The sequence below is a fragment of the Chionomys nivalis genome, chromosome 7, assembly GCF_950005125.1.
Source record: "Chionomys nivalis chromosome 7, mChiNiv1.1, whole genome shotgun sequence".
Classification (NCBI taxonomy): Eukaryota; Metazoa; Chordata; class Mammalia; order Rodentia; family Cricetidae; genus Chionomys; species Chionomys nivalis.
Window position 1 is genome coordinate 24,893,399 of NC_080092.1, and position 27,661 is coordinate 24,921,059.

The following is a 27,661-nucleotide window of genomic DNA, read 5'->3' on the forward strand; positions in this document are numbered from 1 at the left end:
GGTTGACCATAGTCAAATATTTGAGTATACACATTTGCTTTAATGTATGAATAAAGTAAATTTACAAGTATTGAAATAAAAAAAAAAAGAAAAGAAAATTAGACCCTATCTCAAAACATCAGCTTCAAAATTCTGTGTAATTGTCAACATTGGTGTCTGTATTTCCCTTGGAGAACTATATCTTCCTTTACCTGTTTCATGGTCATATGATTAACACAGAACTTAGACAACAATGAAGACCCTAGGAGAGACACACATGCTTATAAACTACAAGGGACATAGAAAAATTGAATCTCCTGGATAAATTGGTAGCATAGGGACCAAGGGAGAGGGTAGAAGTGGAGGGGAGAGGAAGGGAGCATTGTGGAGAAAAATATATAACTTAATAAAAACAATATAAAAAGAAGATATCAAGTATTATAAAGCCTTAAGAGGTCTCTTGCTTGGGTCTGCTCCCTCAGCAGTGACTCTCTTTTACCTGCTCCTGTGGAGATCCCATAATGGATATCTTCTTGCTCAGGGAAGTCACTCCATACAGGTCCAGCTTTTGTTGCTGGAATACTTTAATTTTCACCTGACCACTTTTATCTTCTTTCCAAATTTTTATTGGCTCTGTTGGTGAAAGCACAGCTATCTTCTCTCCTTTCAATTATCCTTGAGGATATATACATCTATACTGCTTGTTTTGTGTCATTTTAATGAAGATGTGAAGGAGTTGTGTTGACAACTTAATGTTGAATCTGCCATATTTTCCTAAAAGTCCCAAAATATGACAACCAATTTACTACACATCAGAATTGAAGTTACCAAAATAAATTTACAGATGATTTTTAACACTCAATAAACATTATAAATCAATAGATCCATTTTAACTTCTTGAAAGAATGTACATTGCATTATTATATAATTGTTATTATTAGCTATGTTCTTATAATCTATTACACTTTTTAAAAGATACTTAAGGAAACAACACATTCCATAGAAAAAAGAAAAAAAAAGCACAAACACAGAGATGAGCATATCATACCTCTAGTTACTAACTACTGTTATATCTGTGAAACTTAGGTTCATACTTGTGTTATAAATAATAAAAAGGTACAGAGACGGTTGTAATGCACTTGTCCATTTTTGTGTATATTTTCTTGATTTCCCTCTTTACCATTGTAGTAAAGAGCTTAAATAAAATGTAGAATAAAAAGTATGTATGTACCAATCAAAACAGTGAACAATTGAATCTGGCCATTTTTGCAAGTCTGTACTATAAAGGAGTAAATTTTGTGTTTCATATAGATTGATTTAATGCAGTTCTTACATCAAATTCATTGCAGTAAGTCTTTAAAAAATCTCACTTTAAGAAATGGAGAAAGTTAGATACATAGAAATGAAGCAAATTAAAACCCTAGTCAATGTTTATGGAATGGCTGCCACTATTTTTTTCATGTTTACTACTGACTTGTCTCATAATCTGCAAAAATCCTAGCTGCTGAGGGAACCATGATACTATTTTTTCTGAATTCAGTAGTGTTCTAACATGTCAAATATTTATAAATATTTAATAAAATATTTTTCCATAAGTAAAAGTATCATAAAAATAGTTGAACATTGAGCTAATAAATTTTCAAGCTCACCTAAAAAGCCACTGCCTAGAAATATTAATATAATTGTAGGTTTAAAAGTGATAGATAATTTCCTAGTGGATGATAAAATATTTTATCTGACTCTGTATTTTAAGAAACAACATCATTTTTATTTTACATATGTTCAATGGGTATTTGTTTTTATTTTTTACTACCCCTATTTTCATATTACAGTGGTAAATTTAAAGGTTCTAATGCTGGTTTTATTTTAGAAAAGAAAGATTGGTGAATCCCCTAATTTTCGTCATAGAACTTTCATCCAACAACTGATGGAAGAAGATGCAGAGATCCTCAATCAAATACTGGGCTGAGCTCCTGGAGTCCAGTTATAGAGAGGGAGAAGAGATTATATGACCAAAGGGTGTCAAGATCTTGAAGGGGAAACCCACAGAGACAGTAAACCCCGAGCTAGTGGTAGCTCATGGACTTGAACTGTGTAGCCTGCGGGGGACTGAACTAGGCTCTCTGAATGTGGGTGACAGTTATGTGGCTTGGGCTGTTTGTTGGAGCCCTACCCGTAGGGTAAGGATTTATCCATGATACATGAATTAGCTTTTTGGAGCCCATTTCCAATGATAGGATGCCTTGCGTAGCCATGATGCAGCAGGAAGGACTTGGTCCTGCCTCAATTTGTATGTCAGGCTTAGTTAACTCCCCGTGGAAGATTTTCCCCTTTCTGAGGAGTGGTTGGAAGGGTTTGGTAAAGGGAAGGTAGAGGAGAAGCAGGAGGAAGGGATGGGAAACTATGAATAGCATGCAAAATAAACTTTAAAAACAAAAAATATAGAAAAAAGAAAGAAAATTCTAAACTATAAAAAATCTTCTTGAAAGCAAATACTTTATTATTTACATCCTTCTTGATTCCTCTCTCTGAACAATTTTCAATTGTGTTGCAATAGTTTTTCAGCCATTCAGTCTAACAATTAAAAATAATGTTAATGAAAACAGAGAGATTGAAATCATTGAAATTGCATTATTTTAGTTATGATGTCCCATAAAATGTTTTAAAATGATTTATGATGTTATGAGGAACTCTTTTTTCAACATGTTGTTACCAATAATAGAATATAGGGTGCTCAAATAAAACTGAAAATGTATGGAAATTTGATGGGAATGAAAATGACTAACAAAATCAGTATTTAAACCCATTAAAGGTATAACTTGCCAACAGATATCTATTATAGCCTATCTGTTAATAAACCTGGCTATTAGGAGAGTAATTAAGTAAAATACAAAGACTACAAAATGTAATAAACATAGGATATTAGCAAAGGGTGTTTATTTACAATATCAAATATTTAACATTTTATATTAATGTTTAAGTAGAGGAAATTCAATTTTAACACCCGTTTCTGACAAAAAATAATGATGTGTATACAAATGTGTAAAATAAATCATTCAATATGAAATATAATGGGAATACATGCTTAAAGTCCCAAATATTTTAAGAGATAATAACATTTGAATCATTTAGGTAAGTAGTGCCAATGTTATCAAACAATAAAATGAATTCATGAGAGTAGAGAGAAATTTTGAATTTTCATATGCATAGTGCTTTATAGTTGGACCCTAAAGTCTTCCTTAGGGAAGTGAATGAAAAGGCTCAAAGTCAGTGAACACAGATGCCAGTAGTCCAGTGAAAGGGATAGGGCAGACTCCTTTATTTCACAATGGGGAAAAACTTAAAAACTTAAATACTCTCCCAGCACCCAGGCATTCCATTTGATTGACATCACATGTCCACCCCTCACTGGCTGGGCACAATCATGACTACTGACAGTGCCTGTTGCTAGAACCTAACAAATCTTTTTTTTTTTTTTTTTTTTTTTTTTTTTTAGCAAATCTTGAAATAATATTCTATCATATTTCTACCCTTTTGTCTAAACAAAAAAGGATTTTGGCTTTAACATAATAATACTGTACACAATTAAAACAATTATCAAATAAAGATTACATTCTCAATGTAATGAATTCCATTTTATTTGTGCCTGGCAAATTAAAAAGATACTTCATTATCTATCCTATCTTATTGAATCTAAAGTTTAATACCTAATTTATTCTCTATCCTAACTAATGAAAACTGCAACTATAACTATCTAGTCTTTAACTCCACTAAAGACCCCATAATGACAATATTATTTGAGTAAATCAAAGGTGCACCACAAACAATTTCCAAAAATCTCTAGCAATGACAGAGACACCTCACTCCCTTGAGAGTCATCCAAATCTCCTTTGCAATGTTAGGGTGTATATCTTCAGCCTATAGGCCCATGGTATCTGGTAGACTTTTCAGTGAAACAGGAAATCTGAAAGATTGTCCAGCCTATATTGGCAGCTTGTCAGACACTTTCCTCTGTGCCATACAGAATGCCTGGCAGTTTCTTCTGTGAAGCAGGAATTTTGAGGACTCTACTTCCTTTTTTTTTTTTTTGAAAAAGTTCATCAGGCTTTCCGTGTGTCCTGCATGTCCAATCTGCACAGTTCATTGTCATCAGTCAAAGGCAAGAACAGTTTTGTGGACCAGTGTCTATCTTGCCACAATGAAAGAAAAGTCCATCAAGAGTTTCTTCATCCCGTTTCCCCAAGTTCCCCCCATCCTCTCCTTCACACTTTTCTCTCCCCATCTCCCCTTACCCCCATCCCACCCCACCCCCAAGATTCCAATTTTTTGCCCGGCAATCTTGTCTACTTCCCATAGCCAGGAGGATAACTATATGTTTTTCCTTGGGCTCACCCTCTTATTTAGCTTCTTTAGGGTCACAAATTATAGACTCAGTGGCCCCTATCCACGGCTAGAAACCAATTATGAGTGAGTACATCCCATGATCTTCTTTTTGGGTCTGGGTTACCTCACTTAGGATAGTATTTTCTATTTCCATCCATTTGCATACAAAATTCAAGAAGTCATTGTTTTTTACCGCAGAGTAGTACTCTAATGTATATATATTCCACACTTTCTTCATCCATTCTTCCATTGAAGGACATCTAGGTTGCTTCCAGGTTCTGCCTATTACAAATAATGCTGCTATGAACATAGTTGAACAAATGCTTTTGTCATATGCTAGGGCATCTCTTGGGTATATTCCCAAGAGTGGTATTGCTGGGTCCAGGGTGAGCAGGGAAGCACATATCTTAGTTAAGGGAGCCACCTAAGGGTTGGCAAAAGACTTGAACCTGGAGTGGCTACCTGGTGCCAGGGCAATGTCCCCAGTTATTTCCTTGGGCAGCTGAGGATAGGGAACCTGAAATGACCCTATCCTATAGCCATACTGATGAATATCTTGCATATCACCGTAGAACCTTCATCTAGCGATGGATGGAGATAGAGACAGAGGCCCACACTGGAGCACTGGACTGAGCTCCCAAGGTCCTAACGAGGAGCAGAAGGAGGGAGAACATGAGCAAGGAAGGCAGGACCACGAGGGGTGCACCCACCCACTGAGACAGTGGGGCTGATCTATTGGGAGCTCACCAAGGCCAGCTGGACTGTGACTAAAAAAGCATGGGATAAAACCGGACTCTCTGAACATGGCGGACAATGAGAGCTGATGAGAGGCCAAGGACAATGGCACGGGGTTTTGATCCTACTTCATGTTCTGGCTTTGTGGGAGCCTAGACAGTTTGGATGTTCACCTTCCTAGACCTGGATGGAGTCGGGAGGACCTTGGACTTTCCACAGGGCAGGGATTCCTGACTGCTCTTGGGGCTGGACAGGGAGGAGAAGAGGAGTGGGGGGAGGGGGAGAGGGGCGGGAGGAGGGGGAGGGAAATAGGAGGAGGGGAGGAGGCGGAAAATTTTTTTTCAATAAAAAAATTAAAAAAAATTTACATATAAAAAAAAGAGTTTCTTCAATTCCCATCATCTTCTCTGAAATAAATCAGTACTGCCAGGAGAAGGTGTGTCTTGTCATGAAAATCTATAAATTAACAACTTTTAATTTTAATTTTATGCCACATTCTATAGATCTTTGAAGTATTTTAAGATCATCTATCTAAAATATATCTAGTTAATCTATTTAACATAGAGAACATACCTAACATATCTACAGATTTGATTGCTATGGATGAAATACTGACCTGTATTTTTCAATTGTCCAATATAATTTATAATAATAATTTTCAAAACTGAAACTTTACCTTACATGTTTAAATGAACAACATAGGTACAATGCCTTAAAGAAAGGAGACACATATACACAATATGTAGTAACAAAAACATCCTTAAATTTGTATCTATCTACTAAAATCCTCTAGACAAGAGTGGAAACACATGTACAGTGTAAGAAAATAACTTCAAACAAAAATAGAAATATATGTAGAGTGTGTTGTAAAAGAATTTACCTTAAATTTGCGTAAATTCTTACAAATACAAAAAGGTGAGATCAATATTTGTCCCTTAGTTTATAATAGATTCAGCAGTCTCTTCTATTAAAGTAAATTCAACAATCTACCCTTTCATCCTATATCATTCTGTTATTTCCATCCTCTTTCTTTTCTTTTTTCTTCCTTTTTCAAAGAGATCCTTCAATGTAATATGATTTGAATAATTTCTTCCCTTTCCAACAATTAATAAAGACCCCCCCAAATGAAGGCAAACACCCATAACTGACCAAATGACCAAATTCCATTTTCCCCAACACTGAGGCAATATAGTTCATTGATAGCTCTTGGATGGCTTATGTATACTAGGCATACTGTAAAGGCAAAGTGGTTTCTATCCTGTGGTGCTAGGGGAATTAAAAAAACCAATATTTAATATCTAAAACTCAAATAAAATAAGAAGGAAGAATAGCACTAGAGTGGGGGAGGCCTGGTTGCCATTTTTTTTCATTTGATCATTAACTGCACAGAGATCCTGCAAGAGGTGGTAGTGTCCCAATCTCTTAGGAATAACAAATATGGGGGTATTATGTTTCCCTGTTGTCAGTTCTATTGTGCCCTCTTCAGCTGTTATATAACTAATTCCTTTAGGATTGACAGCTTTGCTTTAATTATAGGCCACTGTTTCCCTTGTTGTTGGGCTAAGGGGGATCAATCATGGTAAATTTCAGAGGGACAATGGTCCTTAGAATGGGTGGTGAGACTCATGCATAGGATTGTGATTTGCCAACCCTGTCTCTTCATGGACCTGAATGTTATCAAAGAAAACTCTATCCTTAGTAATGAGGACAGCACCCATATCCTCCAAGATGTCTCTGTCCCAGTGGTTTCTTGGTACCCTGAAAATGAAAACGAATGACTCCCTTGTTGCCATCAAGGTCTTTCCAATGGACTGAATGAGTGGTAAGTTTTGAATCTTTTTGGCCTCCTATTCCAGTAATTGAAGGTCTATGTCTAAATTTCCAATGGGGGAAGTAGAGTGCCTCCGTTTCTGCTAATATGATGACCACATCCATGCCCACCAAGCCTCTGAAAGCTTATCCATGCAAGAAAATCAGTAAAAAGTTCTCCTGACTATTGAATAAGATTGCAGATGTAAGTTGAAAAGTCTCGCAGACTGTGTGCCTTATGTGACTTGAAGACCTGGTCAAAAACTTTTTGCCAGTAGTTTTGATGGCCAATCTGTGCCTGATGAATGGCATGAACAAAGTTACTTCATCCAGTGAGCATGTCTAGGGTCACTGGAACATTAGTTAAGAAGTTCACTCTAGCTTAAGATTCTGTTTGATTCTCATAAGCTGATTTCAGCTAAGAAAGGCAACTCACTCCAGCACAGCTTCAAACAGATTGTATCAACCAAAGTAAGTCAGGAGTTGAATTGCCCATTGAGTGAGGACCTGGTCAAAGAGTAAGGTGAATCCAGCCCAACTAATTAACTACCTTCAGGATAAGGGAGACTTCAGCTATGGGTGTGGGAACCTAGAGCATTTTGTCCCAGGTTGAGTGGGAAGGTTTCTGAGATGATGCTTGAGATGGGGGATTCTACGGTGGCTGGGATCATACTACAGTGCAAGGGAATTCCTGCCTTCAAGGACAGGCAGAACTTGAGGTACTTTACTCCAAGAGTACCATGGTGTAGGTTTAGCCTCCAATGGTGGTAGTAGAGCTGTTGGGGAAGGAGCACGTGTGATTTCTAACTGTGTCCATTCTCTCCATAGTGTGTTTTGCAGGGCTTGAATTGTATGTCTCCTCATTACTGAATGTTGAGGAGAGATCAGACGTGGAAGCAGTCAAGGTGGAAAGGATACCCATTTTTGAAGAGGGAGATAATATCAACAGGGGTCAGAAATTATATCAGACCTTTATATCTTGTGATTAGTGGGAAACTTCCGTGGATCTTTAACCACAGCCATATGCACACATGATGTCTCAGGATGAGGGATGGCATTTGGGAGCAGAGTCTTGGTTCCACTGTCTGGGGAGTCAACCCTTATATGGAGATGCCAGGTTAACTGAAACAAAAAATTTGTCTTGCTAACTGGATGGGCAGGAGAACATTACAGACAACACAAAAGAATGAAAGAATGAGGGAGTCCCAATGCTTACCTGCTGAAAAGACTGTGGGGCCTTCTCACAGATACACCATAGTAGGTGTGCTGACCAGCATCACAAATAAGGAGAGAAAAATGACTGGAAACTGTTCCAGGCAAAATCCAAAAATTTACAGCCACAACAAAAACACGGACTTTGGCCAAGCAAGCTCAAAACCTATGCTAGAAGTCTAGGGTGCCAGACAAAACTGGGCCCTAACATCTTCCTCAGGGGAGGGGATGCGAAGGCATGAAATGAACAAACACAAACATTGGGAGTCAGGTGAAAGGAATAGGACAGACTCCTTTATTTAACAATGGAGGAAAGACTTGTATTCCTTCTCATCAATTAGGCTTTCCAATCTGTTGGCATGGCATGGTCTCCCCTCCTTGGCTAGGCACAATTAGGGCCTCTGACAGCACCTGTTGCTAGGGCCTAACACATCTTAAAATAACATTCTACAACAGCATTTGATTTTCAACATGATTTAAAAGTATAATTTGTGAGTCAGAATTATTATAAATTTTATCAACTAGTTTAAATAAAGTATTTTTCATGTAACAAATGTTTTATAATATTTAATATTATTAGTGTCAGATAGTATTCAAAAACTCAAACAAAACCAAATGCTGGGAGAAAATACTGACATGTTATTTCTAATCCTTACTAGTCACATTGTTCTGCCATATAATATATATTGGGTACACCAATATAATAATAATAATAATAGATAATTTTAATAATTAATTTCTGCTTGCACAAAAAGAAAGCAAGAGCTATTAATAAGTAGAGGAGGATGATTAAACACATGTAGTCTGACTACATGAACCCTTTTGCATGAAATCAGAGCAGGCATATTCAAACCTTCCAGGTATTTCCAGAACTATTAAACAACATATTCATCCAGAAGGCAAGTGTAAAATCTTATGATTCTCGTTATCTTTGCTCACATTTGATTTTTTTCAGACATTTTTCCTTTTTTGAATTTCTCCAAATTCCCAGTAACATAAACAATACTTCCTGTGCATCTTAACTAGTTAATATTTCCTTAGATTTTTGAATATCATATTTATCGTTGTATATAAAAGCATAATTTTAATACAGTGTCTCACAACTTGTCAGGAATATTTTATAGGCTAAAATTGACTGTACTTTTAATATAATTGCCTCTGTTGTCTACTTTATGTGCTGTGATTGATGACTTCGCTAGAATCTGTCAGAAAAGATTGAAGCTTGCTCCTACAATGCCAGCTAAGTTTCCTGAAGTGGGAATCATTAAGGCCAAAGAAAATGTCAATTAAAGAAGCTGGGAGAGAAGACAGGATAGAATTTGGAGATCTGAGCTAGGCAATGGTGGCACACATCTTTAATCCCAGCACTATGGAGACAGAGGCGGGCTGATCTCTGTGAGTTTGAGGCCAGCCTGATTTGCAAGAGCTAGTTCCAGGAAAGGCTCCAAAACTACAGAGAAACTGTCTCAAAAAACCAACAAAAAAAGCAAGAAAGAAGGAAAGAAAGAAAGAGAAAGAAAAAATTGGGAGGTCTGTCTAGTCATGCTGAAACAGCCAAACAGTGCAGAGTTTAATTCAGAATGTGCTTATATACAAAAGCAGAACAAAGCACATCACAGCCAGTCATTCAGTATCTAGTCACAAGACCATTCCTGTCCTTGAGTAGTGAGCAACCTCCTAACTAACATGTGCTTGCTGCTCAGAAGCAGCCGTACTTTCTATCTTGGTGTTCCTGAGGTTTGTTGTCAGCAATATACTTTCTATTAGATAAGAGTGTTCTTTTCTCATGGGCTAAATCAGAAGTCTCTCATAGCACTCAAGTTTATTGGAAAAAGCAAAGCAGGCAAGCTTGAATTCAAATGATTTCTTTAAGTTAGAAATGACTCCAGATGGAAACTGAGTCACATGTGGTCTCCCACAAGAAAACATAGATTCCTACTTGTTAAACAAATGGAGAGACATTTAATGTTTATTCATTGTAATCAGCAAGATTTCAGGGTCCAGAAGGCCTGAGCCAACTTCACACTTTCTGATATATGCTGTGAATATGTTTCATTACCATTGGTTAATAAAGAATATGCTTCAACCTATAGCAGGGCAGAACACAACCAGACTGGGAATACTATGGGCCTGTTGACTGCCCCAATGTTACAGAAGAACTTTGAGTTCTAGTTCAGGGAGCTAGATGTCTCAGATAATTATAAAAATTTTGGAAGTTGCTTACAATGCACTTCCTGTTTACTTAAGTAATATTATATCCTTCTGTGATCTTTGAAGAGTTGAAGGGAGGTAGTTACAGTTTTCCTTGGTTATAAAAAAGATAAATTAGATATAAAACTTTTGACTCACAACGATAAGAGTAGATAATAGAGTATTTTCCTGAATTTGCCAAATGAAAATTGACTAAATATTGTAGTTATAATTCCTGCTTGATAACTACTTTGTATAAATAATTTTGCTATGTTAAAATTAAAATCATTTTTATTTAGACAGAAAAGGGGAAATGATGTGGGATTCCCTTCTTTATGCTGTGAATATGTTTTATTATCTTTGGTTAATAAAGAAGCTGCTTCAGCCTATAGCAGGGCAGAATATAGCTAGGTTGGAAGAGATAGAGAGAGAGAGAAGATGGAGTCAGAGAGACACTATGTAGCTGCCAGAGAAAAACGATGCCTGAACAGATCCTTACTCGGTAAGTCACAGCATAGTGCTGATACACAGATGAATAGAAATAGGGTAATTTAAGATGTAAGAGTTAGTTAATAAGAAGCCTGAGCTAATAGACCAAATAATGATATAGTTAATAAGGTTTCTGTGTGATTATTCAGGTCTGGGTGGCCAGGAAAAAAAAAGAACAGTCTCCACTTACAACTTTTCACACTAGCTGACTATTGCATTGACATGTAGCTTTAGGCAAATCATAGTCTCCCCAAAAATAAGTTACTTTAAGTACAAATTAAAATACCAATGAAACTTATAGACTCTTTAAAATTAAATTAACAAATAAAGGATACAAGACTGAAAAGGTTACAGTTCAGAAGGATGTTAAAGTATTGATTATAACCACCATGAGTTGATATACAAAATTAAACTTAAAGAAGCCACAATTCTATGTAGAAATATTCTATTCAATGTTTTCCTAAAATATTCCTAAGTAGGATAATAACAGTATTATTGTAGTTTTTCAGTATTTGCTATGAATCAGTCACTCAGTACTTGAATAAATATCTCAAGCTTATGGAAAAATCTAATCAGGTGTCACAATAAGATAATTATAGTTTCTCAGTTTGCAAAATTGCCTTTGCCTTAATATGGGGCACGATTTTACACACACACACAAAAGTTTGTAGCTGTGAAAATTGCTTCAGGTTTAAATCTTTTATTTTTTTCATTATTTGTGTCTCTTACTTAAAGTCTTGCATGTTATTTTTCCATTGTTTAAAATGAAAGAGGGAAGGAGAGGATGTGAGAGACAAAGGGAAGAAGGAGGAGTGAGGTTTGCTGAAAGATTCAGCTGTGCTGCACACTCAGACTTGCAGAGTACATTTTGATGCCACACCATACCCACTCTACACACACAATCCTCTTCTGTGCCTCAAATGGTGGTGTCAGTTGTGAAAACAGATCATTTTATTCTCCCTCCTGGGGAGGTCAGCGTGTGAGTGTGTAATTGGGCTGTCACTGTGTTTGTACTAAAATGAGTTTGAGCTGTTGAACAAGGACATAGGTGATAATACACTGCATGATTACATTTAATTTCAATTTCAATTGTAATTCTCTTGAGTCCTGGGTCTGATTTCTAATTTTCCTTTCTGTGTGACAGTGGTACATAGGGTGATAATTTCAGATTTTCATCAGTAATTCTCAAAAGTCAAGTTTAAATCTACAAAAACCTTTTCCTTTGAAATGTTTGATGATATCATTTTTCTTTGAAAATTTTGGTGATTTTCTTCCCTACTTTAAACATCTTACCCTCTTCTAGAAATATAAAATTGCTTGTTATCTAGGCTGGATTATTCCAGTTTAGCAAAAGTTGACTTAATTTATTTAAAACAGATTATACAACGCTTACCAACCACAGTATCTCTACTCAATTAGTCAAATATCTTGGTTCTAGAAATAATTTTTGAAGACAAAATATGTCAAATGTCTTACCATTATGAAGAAGTTATTTGCTATTGAGAGCTCCTGGGTGATGAAAAATTGTTTTTCTTCAAAGGAACAATGCTGTGTATATCAGCTACACTCCAGGACAAGCTTCATGTTCAAAAGTAGTTGGTCAATGCCAAAATATCTTTATGATTCTTGTTTGTCCTTTTTTTTTATTTTTCTTCCCCTTAAAAGAGAAAAAAACAGAACACTGGATGATCTGGGAAGAGTCTGAAGAGTAAAAAGATTATGATTAAAATATATTTTATGGGGGCTGGAGAGATGGCTCAGTGGTTAAGAGCACTAGCTGCTCTTCCAGAGGTCATGAGTTCAATTCCCAGCAACCACATGGTGGATCACAACCATCTGTAATGAGATCTGGCACCCTCTTCTGGTGTGTGGGCATACATGGAGGCAGAATGTTGTATACATAATAAATAAATAAATCTTTAAAAAATAAAATAAAATATATTCTATGAAAAAAATAAATAATAAAAATAATTTTTACTTTTTCCAAATGAGTAAAGATTGCTGTATTGTCTATTACATTTGTGAAAGACAGAAGCTGTAATATGAGCTTTGTAGAAAATAATTAACAAACTTAAAGCTTTAGGATATTTATCACTTATACAAAGGTGTAGAGGTTAGCTCACAATATGCAGTAAGGGAGAATGACCCATAGTAAAAACAAGTTGTTCACATACATTGCAGTGAGAATTGACACTCTGGTTAAAGGAAAGATTGAAAGCTGAAATGAAAAAGGCTGGTGCAATAAGGAAGATGAAGAAGAGAGTTTGTAGCTGGGTATTAGCTAAACAAAAAGACATGCAGAAGGACAGCACTTCAAGCCAATAATGGGAGGCTGGTTGGCCACTGAGGCCCATCTGGAATGGCTATAAGTCACAATTTTCCTTTCAGAATTTTTCTTCCAATACAGTTAATTATAACAGACTAAGTAAAGGTAGCATCTAAAAAAAGCTTATTCCTATTTCAGGAAAGAGAACCCAGACCATCCTGTAGACAAGGAATTAATTGAAAACTTCTTTGCCGCTGTAAAAAAATAGGACTTATTGCAATTAATAGCACTTGAGATACTTGAAAAGTAAGAGAATAGCAACTCTGGCGAAGAGACTAACAACTACTAAATGAGCAAGGTCAACAATGAAAAATGCCACTTTAGAGATGGACAAATACTCTTAACAGGATGGTTGCTCAGGAACCGAGGGATAATACATAGAGCAGAGCCATTGGGTCCTCCGTTAGTTTGACTCAAGATAGCTCAGAGAGCTCATCTTTCTCATGATAGATAGCTGAAACTTTGTCTAGTTTCTGCTATGGCTCTATGAAAGTCGCCAAGCAGGAGAGTTCAACAATAATTTCCTCTCTTAGGGACCCCATCCATTTTTGGGGATTTTATTTTTTTTAACTTCTAACCTGCTCTTGACATTTCTTAACAAAACTTGCTCCAGCTGTGATCACTCTTTGTTGTGTAAAATCTTTTGTCTTATTTGACACAAGACCTGTGTTCATTAACACAGGAACCAGTATCTGGAGTGGACCAGTATCATATGTTCTTGAGCTAAGCAAAACAAAGCTGAGTAAGGTTCCAGTAAACTAATAAACTTTCGTCAACATGACCACTTAACCAAGATGATCTACCTTATGATATTGTAAGCAACACCTTCACAATTGGAACATCATTCTCCACTTTTACACCATGGGCCTGTTTTCTTTACAAATGAAGACTCTCCTTTCAATGAAGCGGTTGCTTGCTTTTCCATTATGAATGAGAGAATACTTACATATAACTAGGCAGCAAAACTATTAATTGTGTATTTAGAAAGAAATATAATCTTAGAAAGATGAAAATAAAGTTAAATTTGTACATGTTAAAATAAATGTTAAATAAATGTTTTATATGATAAAATAAACCGTTTATCCCTTAGCCTCAGAGCTTTGGGTTTAAATTAAATCGATAGAAATGTGCTGCCATGCAGTGGGGCACATACTTCTAATTCCATCACTTGGTAGGCAGAGACAGATAGATCTCTGTGAGTTCAAAGCCAGTCTGGTCTTTAAAGTGAGTTCCAGAATAGCCAGAGCTTTTACACAGAGAAACCCTGTCTCAAAAAACCAATTCTAATAATGATGCTAATGAGCTGAGATGTTTCTTTGTTCTTGTAAATAGCATGTTATGTTTTGATACGTGGTACTTCTTTATGCCCTTACACTCTGTGGAGCTACTAACTCTGGGGGTGGTTTGCATTCTCTCTGTCCCTTCTACCTTTTGGCAATTTTCCTTCCATTCTCTTAGTGTACACCTTTTCCTAGAACACCGGGACTTACAGCTAATAACCTTACATAAGTCACTGAAAAAGCAATTCCACGTTCTTCTTTCATGCCCCTGTGCTGGTTGTGATTGCTAAAAGGAAAATGGGTGAGTTCAAGACAACTGCATCAATGAAAAGCCCACCTTAGCATGGCTGATAACTCACAGAGGTGCATCTAAGGAGCTCCCTCCTCAACATAAGTCAGCTGCAAAGAATAATCTTCTTTGACCTATGTTGTGGATTTTAATTGTATTTTAATAAAAAAAAGACTGACTGAAGATCTGAGAGTAAAACAGTCCTACTGGTCAATCTTACAGACCAAATTATGGTAATATATACTTTAATTCCAGCAGCCTCACTAGTTGCCATAAAAATCTGGTGGTGCATGTTTTCAATCCCAGTGGTGCACGCCTTTAATCCCAGCCCTAAAGGGGAATGTAAGATGGGGCAGAACAGCTCTAAGACACAGTCTCCATCTGAGATCCGGGGGCGAGGATCGCCATTTCAGACTGAGGTCCTTGTATAAGCCAGTGGCTGGCTGTTTTGCTTTTCGGATCTTCAGGTTGAACTCCAATACTTGGCCCTGAGTTTTTACTAATCATGCTTCAGCCATAAAAATTGTTTGTAGATTATACCACTACCAAGAATTGGGAGGGAAGTTAGTCTTCTTCTCATTTCATGGACTTTCTGAGTATCGAAATTTTCAGTATTTGAATTTTCAGAGGCTTCTGAGCTTCCCACCTCCTTCTAGGAAGGCATGTTCTGAATAAGAAATGCCCAACAATACAGGACAGCGGGCTTTCATGATCAGCTCTTCTTAATCCATTTGACTATTTTTGTCTTTTAAAGCATACTTTTTCATTTCCTTCTGCTTCTAAACTATGGGTTATGGTTTATAACCCAATGTCAAACAATTGCCCTGTATTAGAATCCCCATTTCTCATCATACTGTGACTGAATTCTCTGAAGTATATTATTCATCTTCTCCAGCTTTTTTTTCTTTTTTTTTTTAAATTGAAAATGGAATTTTAAAACAATGTATTATAATTATGTTTTCCCCTCTCCCAAAACTTTGCCCAGAATCCACACTTCCTCATCCATCAAGATCTGTACCTTTATTTCTCTCTTGCATTAGGATACAAGTAAGTATCTATGCTAACAAATAATTAACTCCACAGGTTTTTTTTTGTGTGTATGCTTTTATTTGATTACAGTTTGGTGCATATTTATTGTTTCTGTTGTTGTTTTGTTTCTTTTTCAGTGATGTTGTATTTTGTTTATAGGTTTGGGGAATTTTGTTGTATTTTATTAGTTTGTTATTGAAAAAGGACTTAAAGTTGGGTGGGTAGGGAAAAGAGGAGGAGCTGAATTTACTTGATGGAGAGAAAAGATAGTATCAAAATCTTTTTAAATTTAAAAGTAATTTAAATTATAGAAATAATAATTAAAATGAAATTATAATAGAAAAAAACAAACAACAGAAGTAAAAGAGCCAAATAAAAAGGACAAGAAACATATATAGATGCAAAGACACATCCATTTACACGTATAGAAATCCTATAAAAACACAAAGAAGCACCCCCTTCTCACTTCTTATCACCAATGATCTGCTGGAGCACATGAAGGGACCAGGTCCTGCAGTTACTAAGTTGCAGAATCTCCTTGACACAGGACAGCATTAGGATGTCCAAAAGGAGTCCCAGAGAGAGCCCAATAGAAGGCAGAGGTCTGGAATCAGACCAATGATTCATTGTAGTAAATACTTGTGCCTAAATGGCCTTAAATCCAACCAGATATTTGTTAGTCACTCTCAGAAGCTTTGTGTTACTATTGTGCATCTTGCAAAGGGGTCACTATTATAGACAAAAAAGTTTTTAGCTGGGTAGCATTTACCTTTCCTTTTGGTAAGGTACAGAGGACCTTCCAGTACCATGAATGATAGTGGTAGAGGCTGAAGGATCTAGTTAGGTACAAGGTCAATTTCTGCATGTTCAATGAACTGAATAATTGTCTTCAATAAAACCTACCAATCAGTTAGTAGAGAGCAGTCAATAGCCTTGTCAATAGCCTGTGTTGTTTGGGGGTTCCCATGTTATCCCTTTGGCCAACGACTCAATTCTATTTATCACATTCCCAGAACTGGAGGCTTCATGTGGTGCAGAATTATGTTCAGTCAGGTCCCCATCTTTTCCATTATTTGGTAATTTCATTTAGATCACCTTAGTATATGTATAAATTTTAGGATGTTTCTACTGTATTAAATTTCCATTTTGTTCATCCAAATGTTCCTGATGTTTATCTGTCCCTTTTCACATTTCTTCCCTCACTACGTTTTCCCCACCCCATTTTAATCTTGCTATTATTCACTTATATATAGTATTTGTATATAAGTAAATATATACCCATACTTATTTGCCTTTTGGGGTCTAGGTTACCACACTCAAGATATTGTTTTCTAGCTCCATTCATTTGCCTGTGGTTTTCATTATTTATTAAAAAAAAACATGAATTCAATGTGAAAGTGTGTCACATTTTCTCAAGTATCTATCTTTTGATAGACATCTATGTGATTTTCAACTTTTGGCTATTATAAATAAAGCAGCAATAAACATGGTTGAACAAGTGTTTCCATATTAAGATATAGACTTTGTTGGGTATAGACCCAAGAGTGATACAGCAAATCCTGTGGTAGAAAGGTAGCCAACTTTTTAAGAAACAGATACAGTGATTTTTATAGTGGTTATATTAGTTAGCACTCCCACCAGTAATGGAGGAGTGATCCCCTTGTTCCATAACCTCGCTATCATGAGATGTCACTTGTTTTATTGATCTTGGTCATTCTGATTGGTGTAAGATAAAAATCTCAAAGTAATTTCAATTTGCATTTCTCTAAGGGACAAGGATGTTCTATATTTCTAGAAGTGCTTCTTAGTCATGTATATTTTCTCCTGAGGATGCTCAGTTTATATCAGTATCCCACTTTTTTAATTGGATCAGTTATGATCAGATTTTTAGTTCCTTTTATATTTTAGATTATACTCATCTATTGGATGTGAAATTGGAAAAATTGCCATTCTGTAGTCTGCCAATTTGCCTGCCTGATGTTTTCCTTTGCCACATAGAAGCTCTTCATTGAACAAAGCTATACTCATATGCAATTTTCTTTTAAGGTATCCCTCCAATTTAACAGTATTTTTTTAAGATTGGTAAGTACAGTACCTCTTAAGAAGTAGGTGAGTAGTCCCAAACTGGAAAACCAAAATCTACTAATTGTTCAGTCAAGAACAGAGCCCCATGAAGGAATAAGAAAATAGAATTGAATCCATCCAGTAATTGTCTCAGTGAGAATGGCAGATGTCTCTGCTGTTGACCCCTGATATTCTCTTTGTGTATGTGTTGAGATTTTGCTGCTCTGTTTTTATTTCAGCTATGTGAGTTAGGTAGTGTGACCAAACTTCTTTAATTTCCAAAAAGACAATGGTAGCATACGTTTTCTCAACTTCTAACCTTACCTCTGAGATTTATTGAAAACATTATACTTTGCTAATTTACCAGCTGTCATTTTGTTTAAAATCATACTGTGCATGTCTTCTTCATGCAAAAACCCCTTTATCTAGTTTTTATTTCTTTAATTCCTACATGTCCTCTGTGACTCAACAACTTCTTTTTCCCAAGAATAAGTTCTTCATATTATATGTTTCTCTACTATGTTCTCCTACAATCCCTGTAACACATACTTTCAATAGTTGACTATTTTCTGTGAAAAGGGGGTTTCAATAAGTTTAGAGACTATATTTAAATTGATCATATTTTATTTTAGTATTTACACTTTTTAAAAATTTTTTAACTTTACAAAATATTGTAATATACCACAAAGTAAATATATCCAATGTCCAAGAAATCAGAAAAAATACAGAAAGCCGAAATTGATTAGTACTGACTTGAATACTTCAGAGCACAAGAAAATGAATAGGCAACTACATGATTAATAGAGAGGCAATATTCAATGAGCTACAAACAAAAAACTCAGGAGGACATTTTGACTCTGGCATTATAAACTTTGCAATTCAAATCGATGATTGCGAATTTGGGCTTTTCCCTGAGGTAGCATTTCATCACTATGTAGATAGGCTGACAGGCTTTATCCCATTTATCATTTCTGAGTTCGAGTGGGATAATGAGCCCTCATCTAGCCTTGGCATGAATGAGTGTGGTGATTGATTGGCAATGCCTGCCTGAGAAGAGAAATTACCGATCAGAAGAGTGATAGGTATTTTCCATTTCTATGCTCATGTGTTTATGTAATAAATCATCTTTTAGTTGCCTTTTTATTCAAATTTTTCCAGAAAATTCCTAGGGAGATATAGAAAATAAAAGTGGACTTAAGGAACCTAAAAAAAGCTGATGCAAAACTATAGAAATGTAGAACTGTAAAACGCTTGAAGCAGAATTGTTCTTTCTACAGATAGGGAAGTCAGGATCTGCACAGAGTACAAAGGCTTGCCCAGAAATGCTTACCAGTTGACAACACTAAAACTTGCATGTTATATTTCCTGGCCTAGCACTTTCAACATGCACAATCCAATTTAATTTTAAACCAAGGACTGTGTAACAATAAAACAACTTAATACTTGTGACAACTGGTCTAATTTTGTTTACCCTCCTCCCATTTTAAAATTCTTACAATATATTGAATGATTAGATCGTATAAAAACAGACAACTAGCAAAAATTACTTTCCCCATATATTTCTATATAAATTATTTATTTTTCATTCTTAATTGAAAATAGATTCTTCTCACATTCAGTATATTCCAACCACAGTTTCCCCTCTTTCCACTTTTCCCAAATTCATCCCTTACCTCCCTCTCCCCGTGAGACATTCCCCCTTCATTTCCTTCATAGAAAAATCTCCTAGAGACAGCATTCAAGCATCACAAAATGAAATACAAGAAGATAAGACAAAAGACTTGATATCAAGGCTGAACAAATCAATCCAGTAGAATGAAAAGGGTCCCAAGATCAGGCAAAATACTTAGAGACATGCCTGCTTCCACTATTAGGAGTCCCATGAAAACACCAAGCTAACAGCTATAACATATACGGAGAGGACCTGGTACAGACCCATGCAGGCCCTGTGTTTGTCACTTTAGTCTCTGTGAAACTCAAATGATCCCTGCTTAGTTGATTCAGCGGGCAATGTTTTTCTGGTGTCCTCTATTCCCTCTGACTCCCACAATCTTCCCTTCCCCCTCTTCTGAGGGTTACCCATCTCAGGGGTGGAGACCTCCAATTTACACTCTTTTGATACATAATGTCTGGCTGTGGGTGCCTGCATCTGCTCCCATCTGCTGCCAGAGGAAGCATCTATGATGGCAACCGAACAAAGTACTGATCTATAAGTATAGCAGAATAGCATTAGAAATAATTTTGTTGATCTCTTTCCTTTTGTGTTTGGTTCTACTCTCTGTCTCTGGGCTTTCAAGTCTCCTGTTTCTGACCACCCAGGTGGTGTAGGCCATGGGCTACATGCTATGAGCTTTAAATTAAATCGGACTTTAATTGGCCACTTGACAAGTTCTGTGCCACCAGTGTCCCAAGACATCTTACAGGAAGGATAGATTGTAGGTCAAAGGTTAGGTCAAGGGTTTTGTGGCTGCGTTGGTGTTCATCAATGTCTTTTCATAGCATTCAGAGTACCTTTTTGTGCCAAAGAGACAGGTGAAGAAATCTCCTACTTTCTTAAACAGTGATTTTCTCTTTTCTTTGACCTCCATGCTTATCTAGCTGTGTGTCTGCCCATTGCAGAAACAACTGTTTTAACAAACTCCACACCCACAATAATCCTTCTTGGTGTCCATCGTGAACCCTATCTGAGACCTTTCATATACAACTTGACATGTTTCATAAAAAAAGACTACATTTCATGAAGAGCTATTCATTGCACTCTAGCTGCTTTAACACAAATTTTTTCTACATGGAGTATCACAAGATGATGTTATATCAGAATATGTGGTCACAGGAAGACAAGGGAAGGGACAGAGAGATGTTTAAATTAGGAAGAAGTATGGAAAAGAAACCAGAGCACCAAAGAAGGTATTTAAACAGGTATGTGTCTATCTCTTTTGCAATCTGCCATTCAAATTTTAAGATTAAGCTTTTTGTTTCCTGTGACGAATTCATTAGAGTGTTATAAAATATTTACACAAAATAAAACTGGTGACAGACAGCAGCAAGAATGGTTTGGAACCCCATAAAACTCATGCCCCAAACTATTAAGAATAAAATAATCAGTGATAAGGACGGTTAGCAAGTACATTCATTTTATTTCAAGCATTGAAGTAATTGTTGCATTCACATCACCTTACTTAAGAACCACTGTGAGTCTGTGTTTGTTTTTTAACGATCTCGTCTTACAGTTAAGGAAAAAAAAAGAAATTTGAAGCAGTCAACTGATTCAAAGTCACGAAGACAAAAAAACACACAAAACCATCTGTCCCCAAACCCTACATAATTCACAAAGCATCTGTAAAACTACTTTCCTGCCTTATTTTTTTTCCTGTGATTTACCTACAGAAAGCAATATCTTCCTCCATCTCCACTGAGATAAGACTTGCCCAGACTTGGAAAACTCTGGATCCCCATCCGTTCTACCAACTGGATATTCTCTTGGGTGAATTAGTTGACTGAACCATTCTAAACTGTCGTTGATAACTTGCACATGTTCTTCTGGCTGTGCGAAGATGCATTTATGACTTATCAGCCATTGCATAGAAACATTATCTCTCTCTTTGGTCTTGGATAACCAATTGGTGTACTTTCCCCTGGGGAATACTATTTCTGCTATTCTCAGCATTTCTTACTTATATACATTATACATACATATATACACATATATTTTTATTTTAATATACATACATATACACATACATACTTATACATATCTGTGTGTACATGCAAACAACAATTAATGAAAACTCAGGCCAGAAATTAGGAATAAAGCAAAAGTGGTATATGGAAGTGTTGGAAGTAGGAAAGGATTAGGTGAAAGGATGTAATTATAATTAGACAATAAAATGAAAAAAAAAGGTGAATGTAGAAACACATTTTTATCTATGCTTTGAATTTATAAAAATATAAAATATTCCAGTAAATACAGCATTTATTTGACAATTTACAATATTTAGTTCCTCAATAATTTTATGGTCTAGTACATTGCTGTTTTTTCATGTATTAATTTATCCAGCTTTTGTGCAATATACACAGAAGCAAAACATTATTCCTACTATAAAAGTCTAGAAAATCAGGCTTTGTCTGAGGATCTATGCTTTCATGTATTTGTTTTAAGGCCATGGAAATTTTTTAAATATTTGAATCAATACTTACAAGAACTGTGTTTTCTATTAGATCCCCTTGTGATGGGAAATATCACAGATGTGGGCTTTTAAATGTGGGTAGACTATAAACCATGCTCCTGTTTAGAATAACATGTTTTCAACAGTGTATTTCCTCACTGTTGTCCTAGAATGGCTGTTTGTCTCCCCACTGGCACCTGTGTCTTTGGGCTCTCCCTTCCCTCATGGCCTTCTGAGTCTCACCTTCTCTTCCCATTTGAGTTGAAGGAAGTTGTGGACTCTTTTGATTTGTAAACTCAAGAGCACACAGGACACACTATTCAGTCTTTTCCTCTATTTCCTGTGAGTTTGGTGATGTGTTGATGTTAAGTGAAGTAACCCAGTCTCAGAAAGACAGAAGCCATCTGTTTTCATTCATATGTGGGTCTGTTTTCAATGTGTGTGTGTGTGTGTGTGTGTTTGTGAAACACATACATATGGCTGCTGGTTCTGAAACTAGAATGCTGACTATGAGTAGAAAAGAAAGGTTTTAGGTCAGGGGACACAGAAAAGGAACTATTGGGGCAAAGAGTAGAAATGAAGGGATGGAATACATAAAAACAAATAATGTATAAAATGCAAGGAAGCCTGTTATCTTACATGCTAGTTTAAAAATGAACCAGTGAGGAAAAACATCATTTCTTTGGAATCAATCAGATCTCCATTATTTATGATTGCAAAGCATGTTTATTTTGTTTTAAAGTTGTGTTGGCTTTACATATTTAATTCAGAGATTGCTGTTGCACCCATAGCAAGTCAATTGTGTTGGATGTGGAAGTAAGCAGAAGACACATGAGTTTGGGATGATTATAGGTCTAGATGCTGATTTCTGAGTTTGTCTTTGTTGGGAGGGTGTTTTGTTCCTTGGTTTTTGTTCCCTCTTCTGTTCTTTGTGGCCTACAAAACCTACAGCCCTTAAGTCTGTGGGGGGGAAAAAAAACCTGAATACTGTTACTAGTAAAATGTAAAAGGCTGATAAAAATCACATTTTGTCACCTGCCAGCTGAATTGCCCAGCTCCCTAGATTCAGCTCCTAAAGACCCATTCCTGCCCACCACATTGCCCGCCACACTGGTCACCCCACTGCCCACCTCACTGCTCACTTTACAGTACACTCACTGCCCACTTCACAATACACTTACTGCCCACAACATTGCCAGGACTCTGCCCCTAACTCCAGCAGGCTTCATCTGCAAGTTGCAGGTCACACAAATCAGAAGAAAAAGTGAGTGACCTGCCTGCTGGCTGAACTGCTCCCTTTCTTAGATGTGGTTTCCAAAGACCAATTCCACCCTACCCATCCAGCCCTGCCTCACTGAACACCAACCTGCTAAGCCCTTTGTCCCAATTCTGAAGGACTTTTGCTCTCAAGTACGTAAGTCAGAAGAACAGGTGCAGGCCACACCTGTTTGAAGAACAGGCACAAACCAAACAAGCCAGAAAAACAGAGAAAAGAAATCAGACAGAGACTCCCTGAGGGACCAGAGACAACACCTGCTTCCAGAAGCACAGGTAGCCAAGCAGCACTTTTCTACTCATTCAGCTTTCCCAATCTCCACTCTCTTCCTCATCACCACATCCCACTCCTCAACTCTGGCAGAGGCACCCTGCTGCACCAAAGGCTCAACTAGCCAATAGAAATCCAACTCCCAACTTGGGCATGGACTTTTTACTAAGTCAGAGGACATATTGGCACCAGAAATGTAGGCCACAAAGACAAGAGGAGGAAACAAAAACCAAGGAAAAAAAACACCCATTCAACAAAGACAAACTCAGAAATCAGCATCTAGACCTATAATCATCCCAAACCCATGTGCCCAAACAGCCAAGTAAGAATACAATCATCAACAACCAAGTCAATGTGACACAAGGAGAATCCAACTACCCTACAACAAGATGTGAGTGTTCCAAAACAGCTGAGAAACAAGAAAATGATCTTAAAGTCCACTTTATGGAGATAGTAGAGGTCCTTAAAGAGAAAATGAAAAACTCCTTTAAAGAAATCACGGAAAAGACAAACAAGAAATCAGAGGAAGTCCCTTAAAAAAATGCAAGCAAAAAAAAATAATGGAAGGAAACTGTTCAAGACATGAAAATGGAGTAGGAACAATAAAGAAAACAAACACAAACTAAGAGAATTCTGGAATAGGAAAATCTAGGTAAGTGAAGGAACTATAGATTCAAGCATCATCCAAAGAATAAATAAGATGGAAGAGGGAATCTCAGGTGATTAAGATATAATAAAAAAATAGATTCATCAGTCATGCCTATAAAGTTACAAGAAGTTTACAAAACACCAAATAGATTGGACCTGAAAAGTAAATGTCCTTGCCATTTAATAATAAAAACGGTAAACATACAGAGCAAAGTAAGAATATAAAAACACTTCAAGGGAAAATGCCAAGTAACATATAAAGGCTGAACTATTAGAATTAAATTCAACTTCTCAACGGAGAATCTAAAAACCAAAAGGGCCTGGACAGAAGTCTTGCAGACTCATAGAGACCATGATGACTATACACAGCAAAACTTTAAATCATCAGAGATGGAAAAACAAGCTATTTCCTGACAAAATCAAATTTAAACACTATCTATCCATAAATCCAACCTTAAAGAAGGTACTAGAAGGAAAACTTCAACCCAAGGAAGTTAACTGCACCTCCAAACCTTACACCAGCAAAACCCAAGTAAGGAAACACCACACACACACACACACATAAACAAACACACACTACTTTCACCACCACCACCACCAACAATATAACAAGTATTATCAATCATTGGTCATTAATATATCTCTATATCAATGAACTCAATTTTCAAATAAGAAGACCCAGGATAAATATGAGACACATCCTTCTGTTGCATACAAGAAATACACCTCAATATCAAAGATAGACATTACCTCAGAGTAAAGGGTTTGAAAAATATTCTCCAAGCAAATGAAGCCCAGAAACAAGCTGGTGTAGTGAGTAATTCTAATATCAAAAAAATAGACTACAAACCAAAATTAATAAAAAGAGATGAAGAAGGATATTTTATATTCACCAAAACGCCATTTTAATTCTTAACATTTATGCTCCAAATTCAAAGACACTCACATTTTTAACAGAAACATTGCTAAAGCTTAAATGATTCATCAAACCTCACACATTAATACTGGAAGACTTCAATATCCTACCGTCATCAATGGGTATGTCATCCAGGCAAAACCTAAACCAAGAAATAATGGCACTGATATTATTAATCAAATGGATCTAACACAAACCTATAGAACATTAAATCCAAACACAAAAGTATTTTTTCTTTTCAGCATCTTATGGAACATTCTCCAATATTACCCATACACAGTCAAAAAGCAAGTCTCAACAAATACAAGAAATCGAAATAACTCTCTGTATTCTATTAGACCACTACAGTTACAGCTGGATTTTAAAAACAACAGAAAGCCTACAAACTCATGGAAACTTAACAACTCTCTACTAAACAAATGTTGGATCAAGACAGAAATAAAGAAAAAAATGAAAGACTTGCTTATACTCGACGTACCCAAACTATGGGACATGATGAAATTTCCTAGCACTAAGTGCCTTCATAAAGAAATCAGAACAGTCACATAATAGTAACAGAGTAGAATACCTGAAAGCTCTAGAAAATAAAAGGGTTGAAATCAATAAAACAGAAACAAACAATACAAAAATAAATGAAATAAAAAATTGATCCTTTGAGAAAATCAACAAGATAGATAAACCCGTACCAAACTGAAAGACAGAAAGAGATATTCAAATTAACAAAGTCAGAAAAGGGGGACATAACAATAGACATTGAGGAAATGCAGAGACTTGTTAGGTAATTACTTCAAAGACCTATGCTCCACAAAACTGGGAAATCTAAAAGAAATTGAAAATTTTCTTGAAAGGTAACACGTAAGTTAAATCAAGATCATATAAACAATTTATATAGACCTATAACTCCTAAGAATATAGAAGCAGTTATTAAAATTATCCCTACCAAAATAAAAAAAAAACAGATAAAAATGGTTTTAGTGTAGAATTTCACCAGACATTCAATGAAGTCCTCATACTAATAATCCTGAAAATTTTCCACAATATAGAAACAGAAGGAATATTGCCAAATTCATTGTTCAAGGCCACAGTCACTCTGATTCCCATCATACACAGAGATTCAACAAAGAAACAGAATTGTAGACTAATTTTCTTCATAAACATTAATGTAAAAATACTCAACAAAATACTTGCAAGCCCAATCCAAGAACACATCAAAAAATATCATCCACTATGATCAAGTAGGCTCCATTATAAAGATGCAGGAATGGTTTAACATACAAAACATGTCCATGTTATCCACCATATAAACAAACTGACAGAAAAATATCATATGAGAATTTCATGAGACAGAGAAAAATCCTTTGACAAAATCCAACATCCCTTCATGATGAAAGTCTTGGAGTGATCAAGGATTCAAGGAACATAACTGAACATAATAAAGGCAATTTACATCAAACATAGCCAACATCAAATGAAATGGAGAGAAAAACAAGTTTACTAAAATCAGATAAAAGACAAAGATGCCCACTCTCAAAGTATCGCTCTTTGCATACCATATGATAGTACACATAAGTGACCCACAAAATTCTACCAGGGAACTTCCACAGCTTATAAACACCTTCAGCAAAGTGGCTGGTTAGAAGATTAACTAAAAACCAAGGATTAACTGGACACAATGATCAGTGGAATGGAATCAAAGACCCAGATACATATATCCATATATCTTATTTTGGATTTTACAAAAAGCAGAAATACACAATGGAAAAGAGACAGTGTCTTTAAAAATGGTGCTGGTCTGACTGGATGCAGTATGTAGGTGTGCTGAAGAATGCAAATAGATCCTTATCTATCATAATGAACAACACTGAAGTTTGAATGAATCAAAGACCTCAACATAAAACCATATACACTGAATGTGCCGGAAGAGAAAACGGGGGCTTTTTTCAGGTGGGGCTGAATGGACAAAAGCAATATACCTTGTGAAACCCTGCAACTCTGAATGCCACCTGAAAGAATGAAGAGGTGTTCAAAAGATGGAGGATCGAGGTGAGTTCTGTTTGTTTATTGGTTAGTTCGTTGGTTTTTAATTAATTTGAGGAGAGGATACTTAAGGTCTGAGAGGCAGATTAGAGGTGGGAGGTGAGTGGAATTGGGGTGCATGATGTGAAATTTCCATAGAATCAGTACAGAATTAAGTCTAAAATTTGCAAAAGGAAGAGTTTGAGGAAGGGCCTTGAATTCACTGGCATGGGACACAATTTCCTAAAAACAGAACACCAATATAGTAGGGATTAAGATCAACAATTAATAAATTGAAATCTCATTAAACTGAAAACTTTCAGTAAAGCAAAGGGACACTATCAATGGGACAAAACGGGAGCCCACCAAATAGGAAAATATTTTCAACAATTCCACATCTGACAGAGTGCTAATATCCAAAACATACAAAGAGTTCAAGATACTAGACACCAAAACCCTAAATAATCCAGTTAAAAAAAATGAGGTATATATATCAAAACAGAATTCTCAAAAGAAGAATCTCAAATAGCCAAAAAACACTTAAAGAAATATTCAACATCCTTATCCATCAGGGAAATGCAAAT